The sequence below is a fragment of the Leptodactylus fuscus genome, chromosome 5 (genome assembly GCF_031893055.1).
Source record: "Leptodactylus fuscus isolate aLepFus1 chromosome 5, aLepFus1.hap2, whole genome shotgun sequence".
Taxonomy (NCBI): domain Eukaryota; kingdom Metazoa; phylum Chordata; class Amphibia; order Anura; family Leptodactylidae; genus Leptodactylus; species Leptodactylus fuscus.
This window is the reverse complement of record NC_134269.1, coordinates 139,682,006-139,708,888: the sequence shown is the minus strand read 5'-3', so window position 1 is coordinate 139,708,888 and position 26,883 is coordinate 139,682,006. Positions and strand designations below refer to the sequence as shown.

At 40.3% G+C, this 26,883-nt stretch overlaps 1 protein-coding gene across 1 annotated transcript in view; it reads left to right on the top strand.

Moving 5' to 3' along the window:
• Positions 1 to 2,322: 2,322 nt before the first annotated feature.
• The window catches only part of TAFA2 (TAFA chemokine like family member 2), a 172,844-nt gene continuing 148,283 nt past the window's right edge, over positions 2,323 to 26,883 (top strand). The window contains exon 1 of the mRNA XM_075274384.1: positions 2,323 to 2,496. The gene's annotated coding sequence lies outside the window, so the exon portion shown is untranslated. The remainder of the gene's footprint in view (positions 2,497 to 26,883) is intronic.

The window sequence follows — 26,883 nt, the reverse complement described above, 5'->3', positions numbered from 1 at the left end:
TCCCTAAAGCTGGTTCATTGAGTGCTGAGCAGCCAATCAACCAGCTTTAAGCCCACAGACATCACAGACATGTCCGGTATGGTCATGGCTGTGATTGTCACAGGTCCAGTCACCATTCCAGCTAGTTAAGCTAGGCCGAGAGAGGCTGCAGCTGGAGATGGGGACAGTCAGGGCCTTAGCTAACTATAATAATTGTCCTTTTCAGGGCAGTGCAGCGAGATAAGGAGAGCCAGATACTGTGAGGGGCAGTTAACCTAGAAATAAGAAATGGCCCTTTTCAGGGCAGTGACAGCAAACTGTGTATATCCATTCTGTCTCCTACTGCAGTAACTGCGTGTGTACCCATACCATCTCCTAGCACAGTAACAATAACTGCGTGTGTACCCACACTATCTACTAGCATGGTAATAATAACTGCGTGTGTACCCATACCATCTCCTAGCACAGTAACAATAACTGTGTGTGTACCCATACTGTCTAGTAGCATGGTAATAATAACTGCGTGTATACCCATACTGTCTCCTAGTGCAGTAACTTCATGTATACCCATACCGTCTCCTAGTACAATAATTATAACTGCATGTGTACCCATACTGTCTCCTAGCACAATAACAAAACTTTGTGTGTACCCATACCTTCTCCTAGTACAGTAACAATAACTGTGTGTAGCCATACTGTCCACGTCCACCTCCTTCTCCTCCCTCTCAACCTCTACCACCTGTTTCAAAATTATAATTTTATTTTATTTGTTTTTAATTCTTTAATTTTATTTTTTATCTTATGTTATTATTTTAAGTACTTTCCCTACCGCATTTTTTGCATTGCACTTGTCCTGTTATTACCCCCATTTTGCAGTCCTCGACCCCTTACTGTCTCAATTTTACAGCCATTATTGGATCACCTAGTTTGGGTTCCCATTGATTTCAATGGTGTTTGGGTATCCGAACCGAACTTTTGGGCAAAGTTTGGCTGAACTCATCGAACCTGAACTTTGACAGGTTCGCTCAACACTACTTACCAGTTGTGAAATATTTTTATTTGATTGCGGTTCACATTATATGATCGTAGTATATATATATTGATACGTTTATTATCTTTTTTTTTCCACTAGAGGATATTACCTTGCTACTTATACTGTAACTCTACTTTTATAGCATATGTTACTTTTTTATTCATTAAAATAAATGACTTAGTTAAAATATGTGACATGATCGACCAAAGATCACTGTGTCACACTGCGTCTCCTTCATTAATGTTAATGCATGGAGTTGCATTTTGACGTCAAGGGTGCCTTGACTTTGACTTCAAGTCGAATATTACTTGACTTTTTTGAGAATAGAAGTCATAGTTGTGCCAATGTGATGCCATTCATCAACATTACTGAAGGCAGGATTGCCTGGCCAAAATCGCATGTAGCTCTCTAGTCTTAAATGCAGACTTTTTTCCTTTTTACATACTTGTTCCATATTTGATGCTCTATTTTGGTATTATTTCTAGATTAATTAATAGTGACTTTAGTCCCTATACTATACAGCAATGAAATGACAGAAGAACTGGAAATTCCATCTCTGGCCACTGGAGGGAGACACAGTACACATTTTATTATCCATTGACTCAAGTCTTTTCCACCCAGTATAGTTCATGTTAAATGGAAGAAATTGCAGTGGAAAATTTTGCTTTGTTAAAATTGCAACATGATTTATTATGTAAAAATAGAATATATAATATTCAACCACTAGCCCTATATTTGAAGTAACAGTAGCTACCCACTTGTAGCAGTTAACAGTGTTATGCCAATATTTTGGCATCAACAGTAACTGCTGTGCTGGAAGATGTCACAGTGTTAATTTGTTAGAGCTTGATGAGTCTATATTAGGTTGCCCAATGATTAAGTCAGATGGCATTTCGTTCTCCCCCTCCCTCCCTATACGTTGAATGGGTCTGCAGTAGTATGTCAACTCCTCGACAAGCTGTTCCACCCACAATTGTTCATGTACTTCGGAGACTTTATGAAATTGTTGCAGAGAAATGCAGAAAGACTAGAAGGATACAATGTATCTATTAACTGCACGTTACTGCTCAAGGCTGTGAGGTAGTCTTGAAAGCTTGTGCCAAGACTCTCCACACCTTGCTCCTTGAGACTTGTTCCAGCACTACTACCAAAGTCACAGAGATCACAGGGAATACACTGCTGCAGGTGGGAGCTAAAGAAGCAGAAACAAAACCTGAAGGCTGAGCAGAGCTCAGGAGCTATCCAATAAGATGAGCATTGCTGCAGCAGGACTTGTGTCTGGGTGCTTGTTGTAGCTACACGTGTGGACAGGTGCTGGCTCTGCAACAAACACAGCTGTGCTACACAAACTGTTAGCACTCATCACAGGAGATTACCCAGGCTGTTTAATGGATCTTACAGTATATTGGAGGAGGATGCTGAGATAGGACTTGTTTCAGCACCCTGGACCTACAAGGAGTCTACAGCTACAGAACTGGAAGCAGGTAGGTTCATTTATAGTGATCTACTTATGGTAAAGCAAATGTGTGGTTGTGAATGAAGCCTAAAAGCTTTGTGTGTCAAGGGTTAAAGCACCTGAGCTTTGGGTCAAGTGCTCTGTGGGTTAAGTGATGCAGTGCAATTCATTTTGTGCTCTTGATGAGTCTGCTTCATTTGTATTGTTGACTGGAGGTGTTGGCTTTGGTTGGTACTGTGCAGTCAATTATTTGGGCATGATTTCACAATTAGAGCTGGAACAGTGCTGACCTCCTACAGAATGTGACACTCAAGCAGATGGAGTTCAGGGGACAGAAATTAATTAAGAGATCGAGTAGCGATTGTCATGGCTCAATTCCCTAATTTGACATTCTGCAAGTTTACAATCCTGACTTTTCTGTTCTATCTATCTATTTATAAATAATACCGGTTCATACTGTAAAGTCTGCTGCTATATATTCTGAAATATTACACAAATCACAATTTTTTGGAGTCTCTATATATGGCTTGTGTACTGATTCTGGAATGTATGCATTATATGACGGTGTAAGGAGACTCATATTAACTAAACCAGTATTACATTGGTATTCTGACCTAACTGAGTCATTAATATTATATTGATATGTATCCCTTGTCAAAAAATACATGATCACAACTTTACAACGGAAATCATATATGTGAAGGAACTTTCAGGTGTAAATTGTAATTTTTCTAAAATCATTCATATGATCCATTTTGCTATCAATATAGTTAGATGGCTGGTGTTGTACGTGTAGGAGTAGACAATAGGATTACAGAGGTTCATTGTCTGTTTCTTATTGGGACACAGAGTCTGTGTCTGTGTAGTAACTAGCATTGTCAAAGAAATAGATTTCCATATTATATTTGCCTTATGATTGTAATTTCTGGAGCATCTTCTTAAAGTGGTTGAATCCCTATTGTGTCTCGCTTGTCTGGGAGATCTTTTCTATCAGCAAATCACTATTGACAAAGTGGTAATTGTTGTTTAGCTCTTATTATCAACTTCATTGCATCACAAGTAGATGCCAAATGTAGCTCTTTCCCACTGAAGACATAGTTTATGACCTTCAGAATGCCTGTATAATAATGGGGTTCTCTGTATACCTCCTTACAATGTGTCAGGCTATCGCTAGAAACATGTAAATTCAAGGTTGTTGAAAGGAGCTGCCATTTCTTCTACTTTTCTTTATGAGGGAGTATAAAGGACATGACATTGTGTTAAATATGGTCTTTTTTCCAAGAATAAAAATAAAGACATTTTTCTAAAGGTTACTCCAGGTATAAGAATGTTTTTTCCTTGGTATTTATATGATTTATCAACACTCAATTGGTGACTTACTTTTGTGTGTTGCTAGTCTCCCCATCTAATGTATAGGGTATGCTGACATGGGGCTGCTTGAGTATATTTCAATATAGATCACACAAATGGGCCAAATTCTTCACACTTCTTTCTATTCAGGCCCTCCCCCTGGATTTCCTCCAGAGCAAAAAGCAGTACTAGCCACTAGTCTGGCTAAAAGAGTGTTCTGATATACAGTAGTAGGTCCTGTCTGTTTCTCAGACTGCACCAAGTATACACACGTTGTGACTGTTCCAAGGTCCTGGCAGCAGGCCAAGAATTGCTTAGTGAAAAACCCCACTTGGTTTTCACACAAATTACCATGGTTTCAATGCTACAGATGTACACAACCTACAATTTAGCTTAAATTTGGTCCAAAAAGATCTTTCACCACCTTCACTAACTCCATTTCTTAACATCTGGAAGTAAGCAGAGCTCCACTGATTCTGGCACAGTTGGATTTTTTTCTCTAGTCCCCACCATTCCTGGGCAATCAGTGCAGTTGTCTTTGGTGTCTGATATGCTATTTAGTCTTTGTGCTGTCAGAAGGGCGGAGTCAGGCAGGAGCAGACAGGGGGTGTGATTCTGAGATGTGACACTGGCTGCCTCTGATTGGAGTGCTGAATCACACACACCCTGTCTGACACTGCCCTTCTGATATTACAGAGAATAAATAACACATCAGGCATCAAAACTACCTGCGCTCGGAGCAGCACCTATTAACAGGTAGCAAAAGATCCTTTTTAAGGATCCAGTTCAATACGGTATGTTATGGTGAGATTCTCGCAAAAGTCAGCAACGGATTTCTATATTGAATGGACGCATAAGCAAGTATAGCATAGAACGTTGTAACTGAAAGGTGCAAAATCATGTTTAGATAAGCTGGTCATATTGTAACATGTCCAGCCAAGTGGAAGAGTAAGGAAGTTTACACGTGGTCTTTAACATGTGATTCTTAGCCACATAGCGAAAACCGTGGCACAACAACATCCCATAAATACACCCTTTAGAGCAACTCGGTGCAAGTTTTCTACCAAAGCTAGAAGTGGATCCTAAGGGTGAAATGCATTAAGAAAAGATGTACTACATTAAAGGTGCACTTTAGGAACATGTCCTCCATCACATATATGTATTGTCCTGAATAAATACATTTGCTATAAGTCAAAGAACACATTTAACACTAGCAGAATTGACTGTGTGAACTCTTCTCAGAATATGTTATGATTTTTCACGTCATCTAATTTCCATTGCATCTAGCAATGATCACTATTGGTAATGAACTTGTTATAACTGAAGATAACTTGAGTGCAGTCATTTTAGGTTGGCAGCAGAAGAAATAATGGTCTCTCATTGTAAGCTCTGGTCAGTGAGCCATTTGCATCCTGTGTATCATGTATATACACAATCACACACAATCATCATAATAATCATATCAGTTGGGTCTTCACAGAATATTAGTGTGGAGCTAATGGCCATGTTCACACACATCATGGAGTATACTTAGATTTACCCATATCACACCAAAAGAAAGATAGGCAACAAATACATTTATAAGGTTTGTGATTTTTGCTGTAAGGTAATATATTGATAATGAAATATTTATTTATTGTACTGTAGATGTTTTATCTCTACATTTTGCCTGGAAAAAATGCTTAAAAACCCAAGAGTAGCATAGAACAGCAAAGAACATGTATGATTTTCCTATGTGAGTTGCTATAAACTTTGTTTCCTTTATCATAAGATTATATGGTGTTTGTTTGCCTGCTACATTGGTGAATTTATCTCTGTTGGATGCTTCTGCTTATGCCAAGCAGGTGCTGCTTATATGGGGTGTTTTATGCAAGTCAATACACCAGCCATCTGCATAAACTGGCATACATTAAGTAAAGTAAATTGATCAATGCAGTAATATTGAAGCTGGTCATTCTGTGTCATTCTGTTGTCCTTACTGGTAACGACAGCTCTGTTTAAAGCAAAAGGTGTATTTGTTTTACCAAAATAATTGAGGGATTTCAAGGGGAATTTAAAATTAATTATAGCAATTATTTAGAATTAACATTTCTTAAATATTTAATTGATTAATGTATTAATTTTTCAATATTCTAAGTAATGGGCAGTTGGTGCTCCATGTCGAATATATACGTTATAGAGATGGCACACATAGGAGTCCCCAACAGTTTAACCCCCCTATTGACCACAGCATCTAAGCAGTTAGAAAAAAGGAAGGGGTTTCCTCTAACAGACCTTCCACCTATAATGCATGGCAGCTGTAGCTGGATCTAATAGAATCCAAAATGAGAAAGTACTGCAGCTTCTCTATCACGTGAAAACATAGGGGCAGATTTATGGGGGCTTACTTCATAGCCCTGGAGCCAGATACCCTTCATATAAGACAAGGGACAAGCTGTGTACCTGGGGGAAACGTACACCAGCTCATAAGTGAAAGCTTGCGCACAAGGTATAGTAAATCTGAGCCCATATCTTTAATTAATCGTAGTGAACAACAGAATGTTCACTCCAAACAAAAATATCTTATGTGTTTCAGGTTAGGTGAGATCCAAAATATATCAGTTGCTTTGGTGAGAGCGCACCCGCTGTTTGTAACTATGGTTAATTAACCCCTTCTACTACAGTCATTTTTCATTTTCTTTTTCCTCCCTATCTACCAGAGGCCTTAACTTTTTTATTTTCCATTCACTGAGCCAAATGAGGGCTTATTTTGTGTGGGACAAAATGTACTTTGTATTGATACCATTTAATGTTCCTTACAATGTACTGGGAAAAAAATCCAAAAAGATAAAACAACATTTACATTATTTTCATGTAGATTTTGTACTAATGGTATTCGAAGTGCAGCAAAAAGGACATGTTACCTCTTAAGATTCTCATTATGTATTTTCATATTTTATTGTTGCTATAAGGTTGCCATGCTGACATATGAAGTTTTCTCTGTCTTTGTAGTAAATCAGAACTCTGTGACGCTGAACCAATCAGCAGCTGAGGAGGGGGATTTAAAGTCTCTTCAGAATCCCTCAGGTGCCTGCTATTAGTTTGTAAGGCTTGCTACTGTGGCCCTTGTGCTTTGTTCATAACTATACATCTGCTGTTCAACTGACCACGGCTTGTTTACCAGATATTCCCTTGTTTTCTGATTTTGGCATTGACTGTGAACTCTTGGATTGACCTCAGCGTGGATACATTTACTCTTTTGATTCTGCTTTCCTAGTTTGACCTGCATTGTGAGTATATTGCTGTGGATTCTGGTTTTGATTTCAGATGGTAGAGGCATCTATTTCTTACACTAAGCTTCTGCGGTGATAACCTGGGCCTCAGATTCTGCAAAGACCAACTGACATTGTGGCTGTCAGTTGGTCTTTGACTCCATCTCCCACTGTTGTGTAGGATTTAGGTAGCTTGTTCTATTACTCTCTGGTATCAGCTGGTTTCTGCACTTTGTGAAAATTTCTCCTCGGTTATCATCATAGCATTACCTATATTCTGTGGATCAATACAATCACTGTAATACCAAATTTAGGCTAAGGTCCCACGTTGCGTAAAAGCTGCTTTTTTTAATGCAGGTTTTCTGCATTTTTATGAGGCAAAGCCAGGAATGGATTCAGCAGAAGGAAGAAGGATAAGTGATTCCTTTAAACTTCCCATTCCTTTTGTAGCCACTTCTGAGATTTTTAGCTAAAAAAAGAAACTCAGCAAAATATGCAACAAAAAAAAACAGCTTTTCGGCAATTTGAGGCCTCAGTTCCATATAGTTTTTGTGCTGTAATGCCTTTACAAGTATTCAAAACTTTTAAAAATAAAAAAGAATCTTTGAATCACCATATTTTAGCTCCTATAACATTTCTATGTACAAAGCTGTATAAAGCTAAGACCCCATGGGCCGTATCCACAGTACTGAAGTGCTGCGGGAAGAACCGCTGCATGAACGCATCGCAGTTCTTTCTGCAGCGCTTTTAAGAGAAAGTTCAGAGCTTTCCTCTGCGGACTTTCTCTTAACATTATATCTACGGGAAAGCCGCCGGCGTTTCCGTAGATATAACTGACATGCTGCGATTTGCAAAGCCGCAACGGCTTTGCAAATCACAGAGTGTCTGCGCTGCGATCTTTTCCGCAAAGTGGGGATGGGATTCGCATAAATCCCATCCACTTTGCCAGCACTGTACAACGCCACGATTTTTCCCACAGCGTTTCCGGCCTTAGGCTAATGCCCCACACTGCGGAAACGCAGCTTCTTTTGTTGCTGATTTTGTTGCGTTTTTTTTTAGCCAAAGCCAGGAGTGGATTGAGCAGAAGGGAGATGTATAAAATCTTCCTATATGTTCCCGATTCCTTTCACAGCTATTCTTGGCTTTGGCTCAAAAAACTGCAACAAAATCTGCAACAAAAAAAGCTGCGTTTCCACAACGTGGGGCCTTAGCCTTAGGGACCACGTAGTATCCTGCACCAAAAAAAGTGCTGCGGGAAAAACTGAGGCAGCAATGCATCAGGATACGGAAACCACCAGTGTTTGAATAGGTACAACTGATATGCTGCGATTTCCAAAACTACAACGGTTTTGGAAACCGCGGCGTGTTCACTTGGTGTATTTTCTTGCAATGTGGGGATGGGATTTGCTAGAAATGCTGTTGGGGGTGTTTACGCCACGTTGGACCACAGCCTAAATATTTTTCATGGCATAGCCCCTTAAGGTTAAGGCCCCATGTTGTGGAAATACAACAGGTTTTTTTTTCAGCCCAAGCTAGGAGTGATCTAAGGAGAAGGCAGAAGTATAAGTTCTTCCTATATATTTAACATTCCTTTTGTATTTGTTTGTGGGCTTGGCTCAAAAAAGCTGCAAAATCTGAAAATGTTCGTAACGTGGGACCTCAGCCTTAAAGGAATTATATAATTCAGAAAATGCATTTTTAGCTATTCATATGTCAAATGTCATATGTCATACTGCAAATGACCCCACTTTTTTTGGAAAAACAAAGAAATTGTATATGTAAATAAGGAGTTCCCCAGGTTCTCAGAGCACCACCCGCATCATACCTCAGATAATGCCCCTCCATTGCTTGTGCTCCGTATTCCCTCCTCCTCCAGACATCTTGTACTGCCCTGTCTTCTCCATTCTCGCTCCGGCTGTTGAAATCTTGGGCATGCGCAGTTCGCTATAGAACTAACAATACTGAGCAGTATTTTCAGTTCTATCACGAACTACACCAAAATGGCGCTCGGACATGCTCAATACCGCTAAGAACGGAGGGGTACTGCACTGATTTACATATAGATTTTCTTTGTTTTTACAAAAAAGTGGGGTCATTTTCAGGACTAGAGGCAGTACCTGAATAGCCTTTTTATAGGTTATTCAGGCATATGTTTAGCTAGAAATGTGTATTCTGATTGATAGAATCCCTTTAAGAAGTTGTATTTGGCCTTAAGACATATATTAAAATAAGTAAAGGTACTGTATTAGGGTGTTTATAAGAGTGTGTTTAAATCCAATAAAGCCCAACATCTGATACATGAAGTCCTTGGAGCATGTATTTGATGCCTAAGTTATGGCCTAAATTAATTTTTCCTGTGGTTGTTACTTTTCGCTTTTCAGTGTTAATTTACAACAATGTAGCAGATTTACAATGTTTCATCCCAAATGGTATAAATACCTTGTACAACATTTCTAAAAAATTATAGACCCTTTTTATGACTTGTGTGACCAAGGGGGTTTGGCTTGTCAGAAGGAAGCAAACTAATAAATAGTCTAAAGTTAGACTAGTCAGTCTGAAACGTCACTGGATTTTTCAGCGACTGTAAGAAATCTGTAGCAATTTAAAACTATGTAGTTGAATTACAGCAAAAATACATAGCGAAAATACATTGCAGTTTTGCTGTGTTTTTCTTCCCTTGGTAAATCTACAGGAAAACGCTTGCTTTTCCACAGCGAAAATTGACATACTCCTTTTTTCAAAATGCATGTAATTTTAAAAACTTAGCTTTTCCACAGCTCTTTTTCCATAATGTATGGATGGGATTAGCTAGAATCTCAATTAATTTGCTGGTAATGTAAAACACATTTTTTTCTGCAGCAAGCAAAAGCGTTGCATTTCCACACTGTGGGGCCTTAGCTTTAGATAATATTAATAAATCCGCCCAACTACGTGAACTTTCTTGCTATTTGTATGTATTAAAAGGATTCTGGTGGGGGACTTCATTAGGCAGTAGAGACAGGTGTCTGAGTGTAACCCAGTCTCTGTGTCCCTGTTTCCTGCACTGCTGCCGAAAATCTACCTGAGTGATTCCCCATACTATATAACTATTTTTCCCTGTGTCAGGGTCTGGGGTTGCTAGGTGGGGTGGCATAGACACAAAAGTCCAGATTCAAAAACAAAGGTAGAGTTTATTTTCACTCAAAAAGGTAGTGCCGCAACAAAAGGAAACAATACAAAAATAAATACCTGCCCGACTTGGCTCTAACTGAACATAGAATAGGTTACCTCACCTAGAATACCAGAAATCCAAAAGCCAGTAGAATCATTCAGGACACAGCTCCAAAAATATGACCTCTCTGCTCTCCAGCCAAGCTCTACCTCAGTGTTGCTGCTGGAGCTGAATTCTTAAGCCTCCTTGATGAGGAGATTCTCTGCAGCTGAGTCGCTGCCGGAACATCCCCAAAGTGTGGACTGGAGGGGGGTGGAATGACAGGTCCCACTACCAATCCTACCTGTCATTCCTAAAAATCCAACCCAGTACTGAGCATTTACCAAAATGCTCAGCAGACGAAAGTTGTCTGCTGAGAACAAACATTCCTGGAGTTTTCTCATCTCACCCACCTGAGTAGTCTGGGTGAGATGTACACCCCCTCCATTACCTAACCAGCCATCGGCTTACACCTGTTATAGACTGCATTAGGTCTGGTTCACATCTGTGTTCAGGTTTCCGTTCGGGGGTGGCCCACTTGAACGGAAGCCTAATTCACATAAAAAAATGGTTACCTTAGGAAAACTGCAAACCCTATACACTATAATGTGGTCCATGTGGTTTCCACCCAAGAAGGGTGAAAAAAGTGGAGGGGTTACAGAATCCTCGAACGTAGTGCAAGAGCTGGTGTGAACCCAGCGTTCAATCTTCTAATATAACTATTTCTGTTGTGTCAATGCTTGTATGCATATCAAAAATGGATACAATTTACTAAATCTGTGAAAGTAATTGAATAGCTAATTTTCTACATATCGTTTACATCATACCCTCGCCACTATTTACTTCACTTATAATGCGATTAAAATTTTAGATTAATTACATTATGCATATATTATAGAAAAACTGTTGCTTGGTGAATGCAGATTGTTTATCCCCTTATTTAATTGCAGTAGCTATTACAATAATGATCCTGTTTTCAATTATAAGCAATTTCCGTTGCTCCTTTTAATCCCTTCTGTGCCAAGGAGCCAACTTTGTATTCACTGCTACATGTCACTTAGCTTTGTAGTTTTGTATAGTGTAGTTAAAAAAATAACTTGTGCAAAATTGGAAAAAATATTCATAATTTGCTATAGTAAGTATTGGCACCAAGGTAAAACTATATTAAGTCACAATGTAACTAGATTGCTCATGCAAGCGCATTAAACGTGTGTCTGCGACACGTCATGGTTAGAATGGGAAACGTATATCAGTAGCTCCGATGACTAAAGACTTGTCAATGCGTTGTAGACTACAGAATGGAGTGTTCTTATTCTGACTGACATCAGTGATAGCGGCACACCATCGCGTACGACTGTCTTTGTTTGCATAGTACTTTATTAGTAATGCCTCATTGAATAACATTATTGTGCAGCTGTTTGTTCATTACAATACAAGAGGAAGGAAGAGCTTGTTGAGCCCTGCAGCACTGGAGTCTTTAAGTACTGAAAGCTAAAGAAATGAAATATTGGGTGATGCTATCATTCTTGTGTCAGCACATTGGTTTCTTATGATCTATGAATGCCATTTTCAAAGACAAATTACCATTGCAAGTATTAACACTGGAATCTTCAATGACATAAAAACAAAGAATGGAAAAAGAAATAGACCAATTCATGGAAATATAATTAACTTCTCTTCTACTTCATCCTTCAGTCTGGCACCAGTAAAAGGCTATAAAACTGCAGCATTTAGTTTTACACTCACATATTAATCATAAGGAAGCCTATTCTATAATTGTATTATGCTCTGGGGAGCTCATTTTACTAGTTATATGTAACTTTAATATTGCTATGTGTCAGTTCCAGTTGGTAATAGACAGGTCATGCAAGGTAGTGTTAGAAATGCAGTGCAGTCTTTATTTTCATCATTGTTTTTTAGTTTCTATGTTTGCTGTTAAGGATTTTGGCGTTTTTCAAACATCCATTTTTCGCGTTTTTGTGTTTTATCAGTGTTTTCTGGTGACAGCATGCGCAAGTTTTCATTTTATTATTGTTACTGGTTAATTTTTTTTCATGTGAAAAATGGATCAACCAGGGGCAACACGATGGCTCAGTGTTTAGCACTGCAGCCTTGCAGCGCTGGAGTCCTGGGTTTGAATCCCACCAGGAACAACATCTGCAAGGAGTTTGTACGTTCTCCCTGTGTTTGCGTGGATTTCCTCCCATTCTACAAAGATATACTGATAGGAAGAAAAAATGTAGACATATGACGATAAAAATTCCAGCTTCAACTGTGGTTCCAATTATCCAAATGTCCAAATGATACGGTACGATAAAAAATAACTTTTTTATTATCTATTTTTTTATTGTACCATATCGTTTGGACATTTGGATAATTGTAACCACAGTTGAAGCTGGAATTTTTATCGTCATATGTCTACTATTGAGCTTTGAGAATCCCATAAGGTTTCCTTGCTTCCTGAATTCGGTTCCTTACATGGATTTGGAATGGTGAGCTGGACTTTTTGTTTAGTTTAAGAAAAAATGTACATTGTGATCCCTATATGAGGCTCACCATGTGTAAAAAAAAAATAAAAAAAAAAATGCTATGAGCTAAGGCCCCATGGGACGGAAACGCTGCTGCAGTGGGAAAAATCACTGTGTTCTACAGTACAGGCATCCCATGCCCACTTTGCGGTAAAAACTGCCATGCAGACAAAACTCCAAATCACAGCATATCAATAGAGATGAGCAAGTACTAATCGAAACGGCCGTTTTGAATAGCACGCACCCATAGGAATGAATGGAAGCGGCCATTCATTCCTATGGGTGCATGATATTCAAAACGGAAGTTTCGAATAGTATTCGCTCATCTATACATGTCAATTAAACCCACAGAAACGCCGGCGGTTTCCCCATAGGTATAATTGTAAGAGAAAGTCTGCAGAGGAAAACTTTTTCTTTTTTGAGCACTGAACCCCAATGCGTTGCCGTCGCCGTTTTTCCTGCAGCAATTAGGCAAACTTTGTATTGAGTTTGATCTGTGAAACATGGATAGACCACAGATGACATTTAATACTGTCTGTTTTGTTATTTTTTGGGGTTTTTTTTACAGACCAAAATGAGCTTCTCCGTTTTTATCTTTACTGATTCCGGATCGGTAAATAACAACACACATGTGAATAATTCTATTGAAATGTGTCCATGTCCTGTACAGTAAGTAAATAATACAGACAGAACTTCGCCATAAAAAACAGATGTGTAAATACAGCCTTAATGTACAGGCTTGTCTTCTAAGTATTAGGTTTACACCAACCCAGCAGTGAAGACATCAAAGCAGCTGTGAAGTAATAAAGGATAAATTCTGTTTACAGCTTCATTTCAGTAAGCTATGCAATCACGAGTCATACAGAATCACATCATCAGCGACTTCTATTTCTTTATAACACTGCTGACTTGGCATGTCAGTAAATATAGTCATTTTTATTTCAAATTATTTTTTGCAGAAAATACATACTGAGGATGCACACATTACAACAGTTATTGTTAAAAAGGATGTGTTATCTCTCTTGACATGCCTGTTTTATTAAATACTTGTATTCCTCATAAATAAACAATACTGAAGCATCAATCATTTCTTAGTACTCTGTATTGTGTCCTTGCTTTGTATTCCTCCTGCAAATGTATGAATTGAATGAGCTGGCAATAGGGTGTGTCTCTACACAGTTGGACACTCTCAATGCTAATGCAACCGATTGACAAAGAAGCGGTAACAATTAGGGTAAGTTCACACGTAGTTTTTTGGATCGGAACCTGAGGCAGAGACCAAAAGCCAGGTTACTGCAACTGAAAGCTGGTGCACTGAACCAGCATCCAGCCGTGTGCTCTGCTCCGGATTAGGCCCAATGAGTGGGCTTAGTCCAGAGGAGGGAGTGTCTTCAGGCCGAATCATGAGGCGACTTGGCCTGAAGAATGAGCACCTCGCTTCTTTTTTTCCGGGAGCCGGTAGAAACGGCTCCCGGAAAAAGATCCTGAGCGGCTCCCATTGATTTCAGTCGGAGCCATCTTTTTGGTCAGGGTTTTGAGGCGATTATGACCTCAAAATCCTGACCAGAAAAACTACGTGTCAACATACCCTTTAGTTTAATGTTAGGGGGCTTTCACACGGAGGAAGTTGGCGCTGATTCTGGGTTTCGTTTTCCACACATAACCCATTGAAGTCAATGGCAGGCTTTATTTCTGCGTGAATTTATTTCATCCAAACATCCAAACTCACAAACTTTCACCTTTCTATGTTTGTGGAAAATTTCAGCCAAATCGGTCGAGCGGGTTTTGCGTGATTGAGTAACAAACATCTAAACATCCAAACACACAAACCCACAAACATCCAAACTCACAAACTTTCACCTTTATAATATTAATAGGATATACATTCATATACCATATATATCATATATATACTTCTATGAATGTATATGAATACTATATGAACTCATATATATGCATACACTCACCCATACACATTATTATAGCGTACTGTATATACTCACAAATATCTGTATATAAGCACATAATACACAGTATACAAGACACATACTTTAAACAAATGTAGGTACTATTCCGTTATCGGGCCAGCAGCAGCGCATTTCAGCACCAGCTTTCGGGACAGCAGTTCAGTTCAGCAGCGGGAATTACAATGACATCCGAGGACTGCTGGCCCGATGCTTGTGCCCAGTAGCCAGTACATCAATGACCCCCCCTCCATCTCCTCCTCCTTCCAGTGCTGCCCCCCAGCTCTCCTTACATCTACCCCGTACCCTCTCCCCGCCACATGACTAAGCCGATGCTGGCCCGATGATAGAGGCCGTGCTTGTGTGTAGTAGGCAGTACATCGATCGATGCCCTCATCCTCCTCTTCCTTCCAGTGCTGCCCCCCAGCTCTTCTTACATCTGCCCCGTACCCTCTCCCTGTAATAGGCCTCACCGTAAATCTTGAGCAATGAATGCTACTAGATAGCCGCCGGACGCTGCAGAAAGTTTGTCCCTCCGGCTCGCTGTAGCTCACCGTTCCTATAGTCGGCGTGTTTCTTGTCAGGGCCTGGATTGAGCCCCGGTGTCTTTCCTTTCGGTCTCGGTACTAGCGCTGAGGTGAGGCCTAGTCGTGTGGCGGGGAGAGGGTACGGGGAAGATGTAAGGAGAGCTGGGGGGCAGCACTGGCAGGAGGAGAAGGATGGGGGAGGGGGGTCATCGATGTACTGGTTACTGGGCACAAGCATCGGGCCAGCAGTCCTCGGATGTCATTGTAATTCCCGCTGCTGAACTGCTGTCCCGAAAGCTGCTGCTGAACTGCGCTGCTGCTGGCCCGATAACGGAATAGTACCCAAATGTACACACATATATACATATTAAACATACATATTTTACCAAAAGAATATACTCACCTTTGTCAGAAGTGAAGCATTGGAGCAGACTGTCACTGTCTTCCCCATACGCTCCGATGTGAGAGATGAAGCAATAGTTTATGAGGGGGAGGGGGGAGGGGAAAAGTTCAGGCAGCACGGACAGGGAAGAAAGCAGTGATCGCTACAGCAGATAAGTGAGGGATTACAAGTGGCCATTAGCTAATGCTGAAGCTTTACCTGGTGTCCTCTTATATATGTACTTTCCCTATATATTGAGAGGGCACCATGTACAGCTTCTGCATCAGCTAATGGGGGCCCCTGTGTGTTCAGGCAAATGCATTGCTCAGGATCCCGTTCGGGCCCCTGAACAATGCATCTGCAGTGGCTAAATGAGGAATTAACAGTCGGGGATCGGGGCCCACCAGGGGATTCACCGATTCACCGGTGGACCAGTCCGACCCTGCTTATAAAGTAATATCACCTTGTTTAACTGCTGTAAGATTGCATGTACTGAGGAAATCAATGAAGTAAATATTTAAGGAACAAAGGTGTAACTTGAAGCTCCTGTACATTAGTGTAATATAGGTAATGGCGCACTGACTTACCATGTGCTATCTATAATACTTATGTATTCTTATGTTGTAGAGAACCTTTGGCTCATGCAGGTTACATAGCAATGCCCCCAGTCAGGGAGATTATTTATTTAGACGATTAGAAACTCATTAATATTAAAGCATAAAGTATACTACATTGAGCGCCATCAAAGCCATTACTATACGCAGTTTATGTAACGTGTGACCACCAACATCTAGTTGTTTTTATCTAAATGTTTGTACAATCGATGCCCAGCCTTTCTATAGCTCCAGTCTACAGATAAAATCAATTGCAATCACTTCAAGAACTTTGCAGTGTACAGCTAGTAACAACTAAAATTGCTTAGTAGTCTAAATAAAAACATACCAGAAAAGTCATGAAATATTCACTGGCATTGAATCTACTAGCCCCTTGCATGCCCACTCGTATCAGTCTAATTATTGTTGTAAATCCAATAACAGAAAAAGAGAGCACCTGTCATGTCTTCTGACATTAGCGGTATCATGTATTGCTAGAAAGCTAAGGGTCCATTCATACGGAGTAAACGCGTGCTCATTTTGGCACAATACACGCCAAAATAAGCGTGCGTTTACTCTGTGTGAATGGACCCTAACAGTGCACTGAATTGAGCACACTGTCAGCTTTGCCGATATGCTCCCTGATGACAGATATATCTGTACCGTTAGTTTCAGCACCAATGTACCTGCACTGTCAGAAGTGCCAGTCTTATATTTCGTTCACATCTGCGTTGGTAATCCATCCAAGGGAGTCCGCATGGAGACCCCCCAAACGGACTACCGAACGCAACTGAAAGCGATGTGCAATGAAAGTATACGGACCCCATAGACCATAATGGGGTCCGTGTGCTGGCTGCGTGCTGCCCGCACTAATCATGCAGACAGGAAAGTAGATTCTGAACTATAGTACTTTCCTGTCCGCATGATAATAATAATAATAATAATAATAAAAAATTTTATTTCTATAGCGCCAACATATTGCGCAGCGCTGTATAATTTGTAGGGTTCAAATACAGACAGATACATTACAAAGAAAGTCATTTCACACAATGGTACTGAGGGCCCTGCTCGCAAGAGCTTACAATCTATGAGGTAGAGGGGTTGACACAGCAGCGGGCATTGCTTATGCAGAGGTCAGACACTTTTGTAATAGAGGTGACTGTCATTACACAAACATAAAACTTTTTTTTTTTTTTTTTTTAATGTAGATTTTGAGCCCCACATAGAGCTCACAATGTACATTTTTCCCTATCATTATGTCTTTTTTGGAATATGGGATGGAAATCCATGCAAACACGGGGAGAACATACAAACTCCTTGCAGATGGTTTTATGCCCTTGGCGGGATTTGAACACCAGGACTCCAGCGCTGCAAGGCTGCAGTGCTAACCACTGAGCCACCGTGTGGCCCCAAACATAAAACTTTATGAGCCGTCAACAGTTGTGTCCTTTAACATGTGGATGGAGCTTGGACAGATAAAGTTATCCTGAGATGACATCATATCATGTGGGGAAATGTGGGAGCGGGGACAGAGGAGGGTTAATGGTTTACGTTAGACATTGTGATAGGCTTGTCTGAAAAGATGCGTCTTTAGTTTGCGTTTGAAGCTGTAGAAATTGGGAGCTAATCTGATTGTCCGGGGTAGAGCATTCCAGAGAAGTGGTGCAACTCGGGAGAAGTCTTGTATACGAGCGTGGGAGGTTCTGATAATAGAGGATGTAAGTGTTAGGTCATTGAGTGAACGGAGAACACGGGTTGGGCGGTAGACAGAGATGAGGGAGGAAATGTATGGAGGTGCGGCATTATGGAGAGCCTTGTGGATGAGAGTGATAACTTTATATTTTATTCTATAATGAATAGGCAGCCAGTGTAGTGACTGGCACAGACCAGAGGCATCACTGTAGCGTCTCGCCTGATAGATGAGCCTGGATGCTGCATTCAGAATGGATTGTAGAGGGGAGAGTTTAGTGAGGGGAAGACTGATTAGTAAGGAGTTACAGTAGTCAAGGGGAGAATGAATCAGAGAGACAATAAGTGTCTTTAGTGTATCTCTGGTAAGGAAAGGACGTATTCTGGAGATGTTTTTGAGGTGGAGGTGACATGAACGTGCGAGTGATTCAACATGAGGGGTGAAGGAAAGGTCTGCGTCAAACATGACCCCGAGGCAGCGGGCCTGCTGCCTAGGAGTTATAGTAAGGCCTGAGACTGCAATGGATATATCAGGGACAGATCTATTACATGGTGGAAACAGTAGTAGTTCAGTCTTAGAGAGATTTAGTTTCAGATAGAGCGAGGACATGATATTAAAGACAGCAGAAAGACAGTCACTGGTGTACTGTATGAGTGCAGGGGTGATGTCACGGGAAGATGTGTATAATTGGGTGTTATCAGCATAAAGATGGTACCGGAAGCCAAATCTGGCAATGGTTTCTCCAATGGGGGCTCTGTAGAGAGAAAAGAGGAGGGGGCCTAGGACCGAGCCCTGAGGAACCCCAACAGCAAGGGAAAGAGGGGAGGAAACAGAGCCTGCAAATGATACACTGAAGGTGCGGTCTGAGAGATAAGAGGAGAACCAGGAGAGCGCAGTGTCGTTGAGGCCAACTGAGCGGAGCATAGTGAGGAGGAGTTGATGGTCAACAGTGTCAAAAGCTGCAGAGAGGTCCAGAAGAATAAGAAGAGAGAAGTCGCCATTGGATTTAGCCATTAGGAGATCATTGGATCCGGTGGAGATATGGCGGTAAGCATACAGACCCCATTATAGTCTATGGGGTCCATGTGCTTTCACTGGCACACCGCTTACAATTGCATTCGGTATTCCATTCAGGGGGGTCCTCATGCGGACTCCCCCGTACGGAATACCAACGCAGATGTGAACAATCGCATATCCAAGTTACATCTGTTAAAAACTGAGTTGTAGGTTGGGCCAAATTAGAAAGATCGATGAAATTCATAATTTTTTAATGCTAAGGATCCATGTAGCAGAAACGCAGCTTTTTTTGAGCAGAATGTAGTATGTAGAAAGTATACATGCTTCTTTTATACTTCCCATTTGTTTTGAAGCCATTCTTGGTTTTAGCTTTAAAAAACACACCAAATCTGCAACAAATAAAGCTGAATTTCTGCAACATGGGACCTCAGCCTTGCTGGGGAAAATGAAGCAGAAAAAAAAAAATTGATGCATTTTACATTACCAGCAAAGTGAATGAGATTTTGGTTGATCTCATCCATACATTGGGGAAGAAAAGTTGCGTTCCCAAACACATGTATATACAGAAAGCCAACGGACCCATTTTAGTCTATGGGGTCCACAGGTAATTGCTTTTTAAGCAGACAGGCTGTCAGTCTTTTGGGTCCCCTTGCAGACCCAAATGATGTAGACCCGAATGCTAGTGTGAACCTAGAGTCAGGCTAAGGACCTTTGTAGCAAAACAGTGGCGGATCCAGGGTTTGCGGGGCCCTGGGCAATTGACTTTGGCGGGGCCCTACTTACTGGGGGTCTCGCACTTCTAACCTGTACTTCCCAACTGTTGAAGACTAGAAAGAGGAAACAAAAAACAAAACAAAACACTTTGGAAAAAAGAAACAAATAAATTTAAATTGTGCTCTGCCCTCTATAAGTTATATGAATGGGGCCAATAATGAACATAACATCAATAGTAAACTGACACTGAACACTGCGATTCACGTTTATGTTCTGTATGCCTCTTTTACTCATATATTCTTTGTAGCTCAGATTTTCTTTTTCACAAACTGTTTCAGTGTCTAGTCCTTGACCAACCATTCATCTCCCGCTGGGCTGTTCATTTTCCATAAGCTGGATACTGGGCTCAGCTGCACAATACCTTGCTGTGTTTACATAGACTATATCTACAAACCTGTCTTTATTGGAGAGAAATAGTTTACAAATGTTCTTTCAAAGAAGGGACATAGAAGAAGAAAAAAGATTTTTTTTTTCATTCTACACAAATCTATTGACATGAATTCTTCATTTTGTTATGATGTGCATTAATATGTGGAATACATTTTTGGCCTTGCTAGAAATATTGGGACTAATATTATGGAAACTTGTGTGTTTTTTTTGTGTGGCTTTTTGAGTCAGTCGGGGGTGGCTTAAGAAGGAATGAAAAATATAAAGGAGACACTTAGATGTTTTCCTTCTGTTTAATCCACTCCTGACTTTGATGCAAAAAAAATGCAGCAAAATCTGCAACAAAAAATGCTGCATTTCTGCAATGTGGTGCTTCAGTCTGAGGCCAGGGCCCCACATGATGTAAACAATGCGGTTAGCAAATCCCATTACCAATTTGCATTAAAATACACACTGCGGATACGCGCTATTGTAGTTTTGGAAGCTGCAGCATATCAATTATATTGACGGAAACGCCGTCAGTTTCCCTATAGGTACAATAGAGGCAGAAAGTCCGTAGAGGAAACTCTGAAAACTTTCTGTCAATGTGCAAAGCTCTGTGGGAAGAACTGTGATGCTTTGCCAACATGGTTTTTCCTGCAGCACTTTTTTGCTGCAGAACGCCACGTGGGGCCTTAGCCTGAGAGAGAGTTATGAAGACTTGTGTATTTAAGGTTGAGGCCCCACGTTGAAGAAATGCAGCTTTTTTTGTTGCAGATTTTGCTGCTTTTTGAGCCAAAGCCAGGAGTGGATTTAGTTGAAGGGAGAAGTATAAGAGCTTCATTTATATTTTCTATTCCCTTTGTAGTTATTCTTGGCTTAGACTAAAAAAAAACCAAAAAAAAACCACAGCAAAATCTGCAACAAAATAAAAGCTGCAGTTCCGCAATGTAGGGCCTCAGCCTTATGACAGCTTTCATATCCCCTGCACTGGTGGAGGATGCATCACTACACACCCCTTCAGTGGCTCTTGCAGCCAATGGCCCCACTCCCAGCACACTCTTACTCTGGCATCTTTTTGGAAAGTGGCATGGGTGGCAAAAATACGCCAGTTGTTACAATTTATGTCACAACGAGCATTTAAACTTTTTTTATGCCAGAAATCTGACCTAGATTATTAATAAATCTCTCTCGAGTGTGTTTTCTGTCCCATTCTGAATTTCAGGAAGCCGCCTCCATAATTTTCGTTATTTTATTTGTCATCCACTATTTCAGAAACTTTGCCTAACTTTGATCTAATCTGAATGGGTTAACCATGTTGTAACTAAGTATCTGTATCCCATAAAGGATAGGTTTACCTTTAATTTCTGAGTGGTGAAGGGTGAATTTAGGCTGAGTTCACACCGAGTTTTTTTGGCAGATTTTGACGCAGAGGCCACCTCAGAATCCAGTCCAAAAAAACGCCTCGCGCGGCTAACCATGACTGGATGCCGGTGCAGTGCCGTTATGGTTTTAGAAGCAGCATGTCAATTATATCTACGGAAACAATGGTGGTTTCCCTATAGATAGAATTGAAGCAGAAAGTCCGCAGAGGGAATCTCTTTCTGTACAAAGCTCTGCAAGAAGAACTGAAATGTGTTGACGCTGTGGTTTTTCCCTCAGTGCTGTTTTGCTGCGGGACACCACATGGGGCCTTAGCCTAAAGAATGTAGTTATGTATGTTGTTGATTTTTCACAGTCATAAAGCTACTAACTTTTATTCCAGGGCTGCAGGTACTCTCTGGGAGTGGTCTCTCACACTATAGTTGCTCTTCATTGAGCTTCTCCAAAGTCTTCCCCCTTATCTTCAGCAGAGGAAGGGGAGTTGGAGCAACTCAATACACATAGCGGAGTAAAATAGCTTCTAGTTGCAGGACCTACGGCCCTTTTTTACAGTCATGCTGCTAATAACAACGTACACCATGGCATGGTTAAAAGGCTATCCAGGGCTCCTGCAAAACACTGTCAGCAATTTTGCGTGCTCAAATATGTTAACAGGTTCCAGTTAATCCCAGTATATAAACTAGATTGTATCATCAGCCTTCATAACAGCTGCTCTAGATAATTGTTATGATGATTCTTGAGTGATATCAGGGGGTCCTGACTCTGCACATAAGAGCCCGTTTACACGGAGTTAACGCGCGTGTATTTTGGCAAAATACACGTGTAAAAAATACACGTGTAAAAATAAGACTCCCATTGACTTCAATGACATTTTTTTTACTCGTGTAAAAAAATACGTCAAAATACACGTGAAAATACATATGTAAAATGTCATTGAAGTCAATGGGAGTCTTATTTTTACACGTGTATTTTTTACACATGTATTTTTCCAAAATACACGCGTGTTTACTACGTGTGAATGGCCCCTAATAAGAAAACAAGCTGGGGTGTTTACAGTGTGTATAGAGGTGAGTTGGTCCTGTACCCAGATCACAAAAACTATTGATTTTCAAATCAATATAACTATCAATACTTATTGGAGGTTATATATCATCTTCCCATTTTTTGGCCATACTTTTTTGCAGGTGCGTCTTTTTGTAGACTAGTTTTACTGTGCTGCTTATTTATGATGCCAGCGAAACTCCTTGTTAAATGCTGAGCACGTTAGTTACTTTAAATGCACCTTTTTTTGGCGATGTGCACTTTGCCCCTTTTTTGTCAATAAAGCACAAAAAGGCACAATTGCCCCTTTCTAATGCATTGTAACCTGACAGGCTCATTTATGCTTCCCTTGGACTGAAGTGCATTTGCACCCTTTTTAAAAAGTCATGAATACGGCGTAAAAAGGATCTCCATTTAGGCCACACCTCCCTTTCTCGCCAACAAGCAAAAGTGGTGAAAGCAGCATAACAGCATTAAAAAAGGTGCAAATACTTCATAAATGAAGCATAGCGCAGATAAAGACCTCAAAAAGGCACAACTTTTTTTTTTTTTTAATGCAAGTAGCTTAATAAATGGGACCCAATGAATCTTATTTTAAAGTAATAGATTCTGAATTGTGGGTGACATCTGCAAACAATCTTGGGAAATACAATTATTATTATTATTATTATTAATAATTTTTTTGTAACTCACAAGCAGAAAGATCAAAATATTTTTTTTAGAATACACTTACAATATATAGGCAGGTAAGGCCATGTTAAGGCTAAAGCCCCATGTAGCAAGCCGCAGGAATAAAGCGCTCTGGGATAGACCATGGTGGAAACGCATTGCGGTTTTTCCTACAGTGCTTTTCACAGAAAGTATGCAAAGGTTATGACGCTGCCTACGCTGATACGTAGACCTCTGAACCAGCGCAAGGAGAGCAGCAGCTCTCCTTGCGCTGGTTCAGAGAAAAAAAAAGTAAAAAACCCCAAAAATCTGTGACTGTAAAATGACGGCAGTTTTTGCTGCAGTGTTTCTGCCACAGCAAAATGGCGGTGTTTACACCATATGGGGCCCTGGCCCAAGAGCTTTTTCACACACACACACATACACATACACTGCTTAAAAAGTCAAATAAAAAATGATGTATATGAAGCCAGCCTTAAGCCTCCTGCACACGTCGGTTCAGTGAACACTACATTGATAACACACAGATTGGTATCTGTGTGTCATGCATACTTTTCACTGACCCTCACAATTAAATGAATTGACAGAGCCAAAATTCCAGAAAAGTTGCGGCCCTTCAATTCAGTCTGGACACATAGTCACAAAAACTATGGCTGTGTGGTCCCATTGAAATGCATGTGTCTGTACTTTGATCCGCAATTGTGGACCAAAAGTATGTTCATGTACTTGAGTCCTTAGGCCCCTTGCAGACAGCTGTGGGCTAGCCACTGGCTGTGATTGAATTGCATGGACGGTGCATAGACAATGAATAGGAGCCACAGAAGCATGGCCACAAAGCTGGACAGGAATGGGACCTGTCTTAAGTTTTGCGGCCAAGAATTTCGGACCACACACTGACCTGTGTAATACACAGTCATGTGCGTGGGCCGATAGAAATGAATGGATCAGTGTGCTATCTAGGAATATCCTGGATAGCACACTGAACTCTGCCATGGCTGTCTGCAATAGACCTTGGGCTAAGGCCATACACTGAAGATAAGCTGATTTTCTTTTTTTGTTACAGACTTTGCTGCCTGTTTTTAAACAAAGCCAGGAGTGCATTGAGCAGAAGGGAGTAGCATTTCTTATATTTCCCATTCCTTTTCTAAAAAAAAGTGATACATTTTCAGGTTTTTTTTTTTTTTTAATGCTATGTGGTGCCTCATATAGGTATTCCGATATATGTTCTGTGTGTGGATGGCAGGAAATATAAGGAATATGGCAGTCAGCAATTATTTTATAAATGCATTAGTTTGCAAATTCTATTGATAAGGTCCAGTTGCTCCTTTTTTTATTCAGTCTAATATTGCATTAATCACATTCCTGTAAGTGATTTTACTACTTGCGTTCCAAGAATGTAAATGCAAGCTGCTTGGCTGTTCCTTCTATTGTGTAACGATACACGTTATTGTATAATTAATACGCTGTTCCTATTGCCAAGTAGAATGAATGCCAGTTTCAATCCATTGCAGTATAATATAATTATAATCAGCTGGGTTGTCAAGCATGGATTATTGTTTTTTTTTTTCTTTTTTTAGTTAAACTAAATTAACTAGGTTATTAGGATTTTTACAAAGGGGCCTGGTAAAATGCCTTTCTCTTGCTGGTATTTTTTATTCACTGTTCAATGCTGTCAAATCTCTTGGTATACCAGGGAAATGTGAAACGGGTCTGAGAAAGGCCTGTTATTTTTTTCGGATCAGAGATTGTTTTTTTTTTTTTTCTGCCTCGGGATAGATTTATGTTTAATCAGGCATTGTTACTCCTCGTTCACATCTGTGTTTGTATTCCATCTGGGGGAGTCCGCATGGGGGCCCCCTGAACAGAATACCAAACGCAATTGCAAGTGGTGTGCAGTAAAAGCACACGGACCCCATAGACTATAATGGGGTCCGTGTGCTTGCTGCTAGCTGCCTGCACGAATCATGTGGAAAGGAAAGTAGATTATGAAGTACTTTCCTGTCCGCATGTTCTGTGCGGAGATCTGGCGGCAAGCACATGGACCCCATTATAGTCTATGGGGTCCATGTGCTTTTACTGCACAGCGCTTGCAATTGCGTTTGGTATTCCGTTCAGGAGGGTCCCCATGTGGACTCCCTGGATGGAATACAAACGCAGATGTGAACCATACCTTACATTCAAAAATTGATTTTACTACTTAATAGTTTGAATAGACTGAGTGAAGGAAGTCGTGGAGTCCATTATTTTTTTCCTGCAGGTTCCATACTATATTGCGGACACATCCATTTGAATGTGTGACCATGTAATAAATGATTGTATCACATCACTTACTCTGGCACATAGAGAGAGGTCATGAATAGGGTATCCCCTCCATCATATCCATATGGCCAAAAGGACACATCAGTTCGACAAGGGTGCTTCTTAACATATTTGAGGCTAAGGCCCCTACGTAGAGAAAAAAAATGCGGCGTAAACACATCTTGTTTTTTCGATTCTCATTGCATTTTCACAAAGTTTTATTTGCGGACTTTGTGCCCTTATAGCTATACAGAAAACACCAGCGATTCCGCAGGTATAATTGACACGCCACGATTTTCAAAGGAGCAGCTTTCCGCTGTGGATTTTTTTCTGTTTGGGGATTTTTCTGTGGTGTTGAAAATTGGCCAGAATCTTCACTTTGCAAGTACTGTAAAATGCAGTATACAAAGAGTAATAATATGACTTTGTAATAATGACATGTTTTTTAATTCACATTTCAGTTTCTGTTTTTCTTCTTCACTTGTTTTTGTAAGTTTTTGTCTGTATTTTATATTCAAGATGGATTAAAAGTTAAATCTTAAAGGGGTATTCCCATGTACATAATCATATCTATATTTGTAGATAATTAAAAGTTAAACATTTTTGCAAATATAAGTAATTAAAAATTCTGCAGCGTTTTAAAGATTTTTTTCTAACTTTCTTAGTGGTGACGGTCTTTTTTCTTGATCGGTTGCCATGGATACGTCCACTAATGCAGAAACTTTCTATGATCTGGGACTTGTCAGGAACCCGCTATGATATTCTTATTGTACCTGGGTTATCAGGCATAGGGAGACAGACCAATGGATGAAAAAGAACTGCACTTGCTCCAAATCCGTTATTTCAACACGTTCTTTTATTAGGTTCCTAATACAATGGTCTATTAGGAACCTAATAAAAGAACGTGTTGAAATAACGGATTTGGAGCAAGTGCAGTTCTTTTTCATCCATTGGTCTGTCTCCCTATGTCTACTTCACCCTCCGAAGGTGTCGGATGTTGTTACTGCCGCTGAAAGAAGCTCCCACGTGTAAAACTAACATACAGTTAAAATCGAAGTCTTGGTGGTCTGCTCAGTGAAATCCCTTAATTTTCCTGGGTTATCAGGCAGGGACACTACATGTATCAGAAGATATCCCGGCCATGATAAAGAAATTATGGCTGATTTTCTGACCTTAGAAAGTTTCTGCATTGGGGGTCGTATCCATGGCAACCGATCAAGATAACAGACTGTGACCACTAAGAAAGTTAGAGAAAATCTTTAAAACTGCAGAATTTTTAATTACTTACATTTGCAAAAATGTACCCAGGTCTTCAGTACTGACCACTGAGCCACTGTACTGCCTGCAAAACTTTTTTTTTCCCTATGCATGCTGATCTTCACCAGTCTCTAC